Raw genomic sequence first — 7,639 nt, 5'->3', positions numbered from 1 at the left:
ACATCAGCAGACGTAAATGAAGGGCAGAGGAATCCTGTCTCTGAGTGCCCTCTGCAAGTCAAGCCATTTGCTTTATGGAATCAACCTGAATCCTTTAAAATGTGCCCATTTTCTGACTTTAGCTCAGAGCAGTTTTGTTGAAGTTGTCAAATTAAATCTTCAAGTCTAAAATGAAAAGCTACAAAGTGCAAACTGCTGGATGTTTGTTTTCAGTTATAGACTGAGCTTCATTTAAAGAATGAGTGCAAAGATGGCGATTGTTTTTCCTGCCACCACATTTTTCCTGCCTATTGAAAAATAAGATCATAAATACTTTTGCTGTCCATCAGGCTGCTAATCAGATGACCAGAAGCAGCCTGAAACCCGGACTGAAGGTCAGCCAGTCCTCACGCTTCACAGTGACCTTGGGATGTTCTCTTTAAATCTTATTCATCTGTTTTTCTACTTTCTGAAATATAATTGCAGACATGATTTATAAAAAAGAAACTGCCAAGCGGGAAAAATCCCCAACCTTTTTGTTTCATCTCCTGGGTGAAAATGAGGTTTTAATTTATGCTTCTGATCACGATAAATCTGTGAGGAAACGAAAACGGATTGTTTGCTCTTTAGCAGCTATTAAAACCTGCAGCTCCCATCTGCAGCACATCACCAGGACTCATGTCTTATTTGGAGGATTTATTCCGCAGAGGAAATTGGAATTGCTGTCTGATTGATTTACTTGAGTATTGACTGACGGATAATGGATGGCTGGATGTGTGTGTGGTGTGTGTGTGTGTGTGTGTGTGTGTGTGTGTGTGGTGTGTGTGTGTGTGTGTGTGTTGTGTGTGTGTGGTGTGTGTGTGTGTGTGTGTGTGTGTGTGTGTGTGTGTGTGTGTGTGTTACAGCTGTATTTATACATTTTGCTCTCCTGCGCTGTTTGTCTTTGAGGTGACGTGCGAAGAGTCTGAATGCAGATTATGGAAATGAGCCGTCGTTCAGACGAGGGATTCCCCTCACACGCTTTCCCGCTGTATTTATTCTCTTGTGCGAGGGCTCGGTGCCAGCTCCAGATTCAGCAGAGAAACCACACCGTTGCTCCGAGAGCAGCTCAGCGTGAAACCGATGAAGAAATTTTTTTTTTTTTCTGCACCATAGATGATCGTGCAATCGTGTTTCGTATGACTTAAGTCTCTTTATGCTCCAGAATCAGATTGGATTTTTGTGCTTTTGTTTTTGCATAAATTTCCGTGTCATCCATCTTTTTGCATCTCCACTCGCACCTTCATGCCCCCCCCCCCCCCCTTCAGAAAGAAACAGTTGTTCGGTTTTTCTTTCTTGCCTCTCAGTCGTCTCTCTCTTTGTGCAGGTGCTCCAGCGGTTACGGCTGGGCGGCGGGAATGAGAGCGCCGCCCTCAGGGAGCTTCTGGGATGGCGGCGTGCACAGTGTGAGGTGCGGAGTGACTGGCGGCACCGCCCACCTCGATGCCCACCCCTGCCCCCCACTGCTCTGGACCAACAGGAAGCCTTCTCCATGACAGAGGCTCCCCTCAGAGGCTTGGATGCTGCTGTCTTTTTGGTTTTGTTCCTTCGGCGGTTCTCAACAGAGGATCATCCATCTCCATCTCACCTGGAACCGCTATGGAAGTCCGATCTGTATGCTTCTCTGCAACCACACTGTGGCCCAATGAGCCCGAGTGCCCTGGGGTTAAACCGAACCATAAGGCCCCAAAACCTGAACTCCCTCTCTGCTTTTCAACCACACTGCGGAAGATGTCGTCTACAAACCGGCCTGCGTGACAGGAGCTCACCACCACGTGTCACAAAGAGCTAGTGGAAGGTGGACGCAGTAGATGGAGGTCCTTTGCGGTTGGCGGTTTCTCCTGGCCTACTGCATACTGTTGTATAAGCGCTCCAACCCAAATCATGGTGCTGATTATAGCTCGCGTGCCGTTCCCATCGTGTTTGCGTGAGTGCTTGCCTGTGCACACCTCTTTGAAGTTTACAAGTCAACCAACGCCTTTGGACACCTCAAGGTTTTAGCGTCAGAGTTCTGGCTTAGATTACGAGTATGTCCTCACCAAACTGCCTGGAAATGAAAAATGTGTTTTACGCACTAAAATGTCCAACAAACGATCACAGCCACAACATGTGGTGAGAAGCAGGAGAATCACGACTGGCACGCTTAGGTTTGTCCTCTCCTGCTCGACATCATCATGCACACAGAGCTTCAGTGCAGTCAGACTGTTAATGTTCACATTTTACATATTAATTACATTTCTTCGTAACTGTGTAAAACAAAACCCAACCTCCAGCTGTCAAAAATTACAGATCTCCGACTGGCTGCATGTGGCTGGTTCCAAAAGCAAGCAGATTCCCATAGAAGCCCATGTTAAAATGTCTAACTTTAGAATAGAAATAAACATGTTTTCTTCTAAATATACAGTTTTGGTCTAGCTAGTTTCCTCCTCTATGGCAACTGCATGGGGAAGAATGGTTTTTAATTCTTTAGTTTGAAGCAATAATGTTAAGCATAATTAGGGGCGTGACCACTTTGATTGACAGCTAATGTGGTGCAAACTTCATGCTGCATTTGTTGGAAACTGGTAACTTGGAATTTCTAACTCACAATTCAGAAAAGTACTTTTAATAAAGAGATAATAAAATTAGCTCATTTTGGCAAACCAAATAAAGAGTAGTATTGGAAACTGACACTGATAGATCTGTGTGGCTGTCCAGCAGATATCCCACAACAACAAAAAAAAACCAACGTGTGAAATGCACCCAGATTTTTTCAGTTTTTCCCAATCATGCTCAGTGTTTATTATAAATCATAAAACGATCAAAGGGATTATGGGCGTATCCAGCAGAAAAGGTTTCTTTAGTGGCGCAAAACTACAAAAAACATTTCTGTTTTTTATTGTGGGCATACGTTTCGTGGTGGGACATTTTCAGGTATCCAGCTCTGACTCAGCCTCTCACTGCTGGGATCTAAGTGCTACTGCAGCCCTGCCTACGGAGGGCCAGAGGTCAGGGTAACCTCAGTGATATATCACACGGTGCACTTCTCCTCCCCGTTTCGAACAACCAGCCTTTCAATTCAACACGAAGCTACAGAAACCGACAAAAAAAAACCTCTGGCCGAATGCAAACAACTGCACTCACCTTTACGATGAACCAATAAAAAGCTGCTGTGGTTTAAAGGTAAACTTCACGTTGTCAGCGTGAGTCTGTGTGCCCAAAGTCACGCAACTTGTGAACGAACACACTTGACATGTAGAAACAGAACACGTGACAGACGTGACCAAATCAGAGTCGCTACTGCAGCGAAAGAAGACGCTGAACAAAAGAGAAAAAAATACTGTCGACACTTGTGAAGTGGTGATTGACCGTCGTGTCTGAGCGGTTTTCTGGAGACGGTGCCGAGCTCAGGAACTTGCACAGATGGACTCGATTCCTGTACAGATTCCACACCACGCCCATTACCTTCTGTGTCAGCCCCTCCCCTCAATCACCTCACCTGACCTTCAACCCTGACCTCCTCCCCAGTGGAAGGGTCCGGCTCTACGGGTTGTTTCCATGACAACTAGCGTGTAAATAGTGATCCGTGTTGTATGTTGTTGTGTTTGCCGCAACAGAGAAGCACAGAATGAAGGACGAAAAGACAATACGGCGTATGATGGTGAAAAAACGATTTTAAAAGTGACTTGGGTTCGATGCAATGATAAAGAGGTTTATTTTAAAATGTGAATATGCCCCTCCCCCTCCCAGAATGATTATGAGTATAAAATTCTTTTCGATTTTGACCCTGTTCCCATGATGCAAAGTAAATCTCTTCCTTCTATATGGATGCTTTATTGCACAATGTTTACTGTACATGGTGTCGTGTTGCCGCGTGTAACGGGGTGGGCGTGTCTTTATGGCTGTTTGATCTTTGAATATCGGTTTGAATTTTAAGAGTCGCAGCATATCAATAGCGCCAATTGATTTCGCCGTCTCCCCCGATCACCTACAATGTGTCCAATTGATTTGACTGTTGGGATCTGCAGCATCGGAAATCAACAGGAGCAAGAACAGGTCATTGAACTGCACACGAGACGGTAAATCATCAGACCGTCTGAGCGAACGGTGCGATCGTCACATCTGAATTTTTGTTTCACTGCCTGTGCACATTAAAAACAACAACAACAAAAAAACTGTGAAGAAGCTCATAGCTGCATACTGGGACATGTATGTAAAGACTGATCCAGACTGCTTTGTGTGATTACTGTCTCGTTATGTTTGCAGGTGATTTCGTTGAACAAGCTGATGTCGCCTACATTTGATAGGCGATCTCTGATAATGCAGAGATGAGTCCATATGGGCATTTCATGAGTTGCGGTATGATCCAGAGATACAGTCCAAACTATGTCCTCATGGTCTGGTCCAGTTCATTCACACAGACAGTCAAAACCAGTTCTATGTCCCAGACATACTTTCACACCAAAAATACCCTATTTAATTTGAAACTAAAGTACCCAGGTCTTTCAGGAGTTTCAGACTACATCCTGCTTTGTCTGTCTAGGCTGCTTTCTATATTCTGTCTGCTTTCAGTCTTGGTCTTTTTGTTCCCCACTGGTGAGCAGCAGTATTGCATGCAGTGGACGGTTGGCCCTGGTGTATCCGTGGACGTGTGAACACATTTCCTCAAAGGGTTTTGATCCCATAAAAACCAAAAACTCATTTGATTTTTCAAAAAAGTCAAGTTCACAGGCCCAGGTCTATTGTTTATATATAGGCGATATCTATGTACCTACAGTCCATAGGTGTATCTTTAACTAGTACTTCATAGGCTGTTGTTACTAATAAACATTAACATGTAATCGTATGTCATGTTTATATTTGTCACATGACCTTTGACTTTGGAAGGCCAAACCCATTTAAAATTTGGTACTTGAGGAATGTGAACTCTGTCATGCCAGAAATCCCCAATTCAAGCACATCCCTACCATTGTCCCACCTATGTCTTTGGTACTATGTCTCTTTAGCGGATCCTTGGGTACTGTTGGAATGACTTTTTCTCAAACTAACAGGGGACTCAGATGAGTATTATTATTGCATTGTGGTGGCACATCAGCTATGACATTTTGCCCATGGGACTCTCGGCATGATCTAGCAAACAGGAGTCTCAGTACTGAGGACCACAGCGGCTGGAGGAAACAAATGACATGCCCACATTTCAACTGGCTCTTGCAGATACGTAGATGGTTACTTTGGAGAGATGGAAATGGATCAGTTGTCCGACTAGGTGGTTGCCATCTAAGACCCAAGGTGGTTCCATGGTAGGGTTGATGTGACAATGTGTGATGCCAGTGCAACCCTCAAGAATTCAAAGAACCACTTAAATATACACCTAGGATTACTAGTAAACACTAAGATTAAGTCATACATCCACTTTCTCTTGGGCACATGAGCCTTGGTGACCTTGAAAGATCAAACTCAAGGTCATAACATTTAACTCAAAGAGTTTGGAGCCAATATGGATTGAAGGTGGTGGAAATGTTGTTTTAGTCAAAGATAAAGAGGTTCCATTTTGCATCGATTAATCAAATATCACGGCCACACAGAATCAAAATTATGGCATCATTGGACCAACAGGAGACTGACTGTCCATATACAGTATATGACTCTATAGCGCGTGTTGCACTTTCTGAAGGCCCCTTCTGCTATACTAACTGTTAATGGTTCCTCATCTCTCTCTAGTGCTGAAGCATCTTGATGACTGAACAAGATGTTGTTGCTTTTGATGTTCTTGCTTTTAAATAATGTTCTCGATATCTCCAGCCAGGGCAAATGAGAACCTTCATCGAAATGTTCCTCCATGTAAGACGTTGTGCTCCTCAGCAGTCCAGTATTTGATTCGATTTTTCTGCTAGTCTTTAGTCATTACCCATAATGCAATGGTGCAGGTGTGCAAACTCATTGGAAGAGTTCTGGTTTGATGCTGTCCTCTTAACTCTGACTTATTTGTGTTCTTCCCGCAAGTATTCAAGTAAAATGCACTTAACTTAAGTTATTGACGGTTGACAGTCCCCAAAGCTTTGGCAATCTGAGGTTTTGCCATATTCCCGAAATATCTGAAATATTAGTCTTGGGTATTGACAAACACTGAATTGCTGCTTTAGGTCTAGAAATTTGTTGCTGTCTTGTCATACGCTGTTTTGCAGCCAAACTGTCCCCCTTAAAAATCGGTACCCCCCTTGATGACGCGGTTCACGGATTAACGCCTTGTTTCTGCTTCAAACTCCACTCCGGTCATCATCTGTCTCAGCGACAGATATCTGAAGCTTTTGTAAAACAATCATTTTCACATAAATTCAGCATTATTTCATCTGCTAAACAAGCTCCTAGCTAATGTGTTCACCGCGCATCAGACATTTCAAAGCGTCACGGAATCTCGCCTTGTTTTTGCTTAAAACAGCCTCATTTCTGCTTAAAACTGACTTTAGATTGATTTAAGAGGTTTTACCTTCATCATCTAAAGGTTAATAATCCCATTAATCCATTTGATTGCTTTGGGTGAAGAGATTCCGTCTCAGACGTGCTGCTCTGGTCTGAAATGACACTGAAAAAATTGAAACACAGTCCACTTCATTCAAAGTACTTATTTACATTGGTCTAATGGAAAATTGTGGTTTCCAGTATAAATCTGCTGGAATCACTTTACAATATTCATAAATATACATTGTGAGAAACTAAAAAAATTAGCTGTAACAAATTACATCATTTTTTTTTTATATGATCCCAAAGTATCATTTTTTCAGTGGATGCATGTGCAGATACAAAAGGTGGACTGATTTTTAGGGGGAGGGACCGTTCAGTCTACGACACCAGTCTTTGGTATGAAAGAAAGATTCCAGTACTTCAAACTAGTCCTGAAATTCCCTGAAAGGTAGCTGCAGTGTGAAAGGGGCTCCTCATAAAACAGGCAAAAACAGAACCAAGAACACAAGTCAAACTTGACAGTGCCAATAACAAGATCATTTGTACCCTTTTTTTATTGTTTTTTTTTTTTTCTTCTTCTTTATAAACGGGCTCTTGTTAGCAATGTGCGCGTATTGTCAAGTTTACCTACATCATGAGATGAGGGGGTTTTTTCTAATTGTTTTTTAAGGAACGTGTGTCCGTTTTTTGTTTGTCTGTACTCTGCATGGACCACGTTTGTCGTGGCCCCCTTTTAGAGCGTTCCTGCTCTAAAAAAGGTTTTGTAATGTGAAGAACTGCTTCCTGATGCACTGTGAATCACTCCGCTGCTCTCTCATCTTAAAGCTTGTCACCTTCCATATCCCATTCGTCAGCAGTTTCTCATTCTCTTTACACCTCCACCGATGCCCTCGCAGCTCAAAACACTGCTCGTCATCAACCAATCGTCACAGAACTGTTTCCTGGTGCGGCCGCCAGCCCGAAGGCCGTTTTACTGTCCCCCAGTCCATGTATAGTCATCCAAAAAGAGACGGAATACAAGCACCCAAAGCAGCGGAATCTCACTGCCTTTCATAGTTGTTACTGTTTTGTTTTTTTATTTTGTACATTACATACAGTATATTTTAACCTGCTTATACATGTGCTGATGGAAATTAAACAAGATTGTATGTTATTTCATAATTATGTCCCCCATGTTTTA

General features: G+C 43.0%; 1 long non-coding RNA gene across 1 annotated transcript in view; it reads right to left on the bottom strand.

Annotated features, from left to right (window-relative positions):
• Positions 1-7,415, bottom strand: part of LOC117524895 — a 22,193-nt gene extending 14,778 nt beyond the window's left edge. The window contains exons 1-2 of the long non-coding RNA XR_004564894.1: positions 7,390-7,415; positions 3,042-3,046 (exon numbers count right to left, since the gene is read on the bottom strand). This is a non-coding gene — a long non-coding RNA (uncharacterized LOC117524895). The remainder of the gene's footprint in view (positions 1-3,041; positions 3,047-7,389) is intronic.
• Positions 7,416-7,639: the final 224 nt, after the last annotated feature.

Source organism: Thalassophryne amazonica, chromosome 14, assembly GCF_902500255.1.
Source record: "Thalassophryne amazonica chromosome 14, fThaAma1.1, whole genome shotgun sequence".
In the NCBI taxonomy this organism is placed as follows: Eukaryota; Metazoa; Chordata; class Actinopteri; order Batrachoidiformes; family Batrachoididae; genus Thalassophryne; species Thalassophryne amazonica.
The sequence above is the reverse complement of the archived record's forward strand: the minus strand, read 5'-3'. Positions and strand labels throughout refer to the sequence as shown.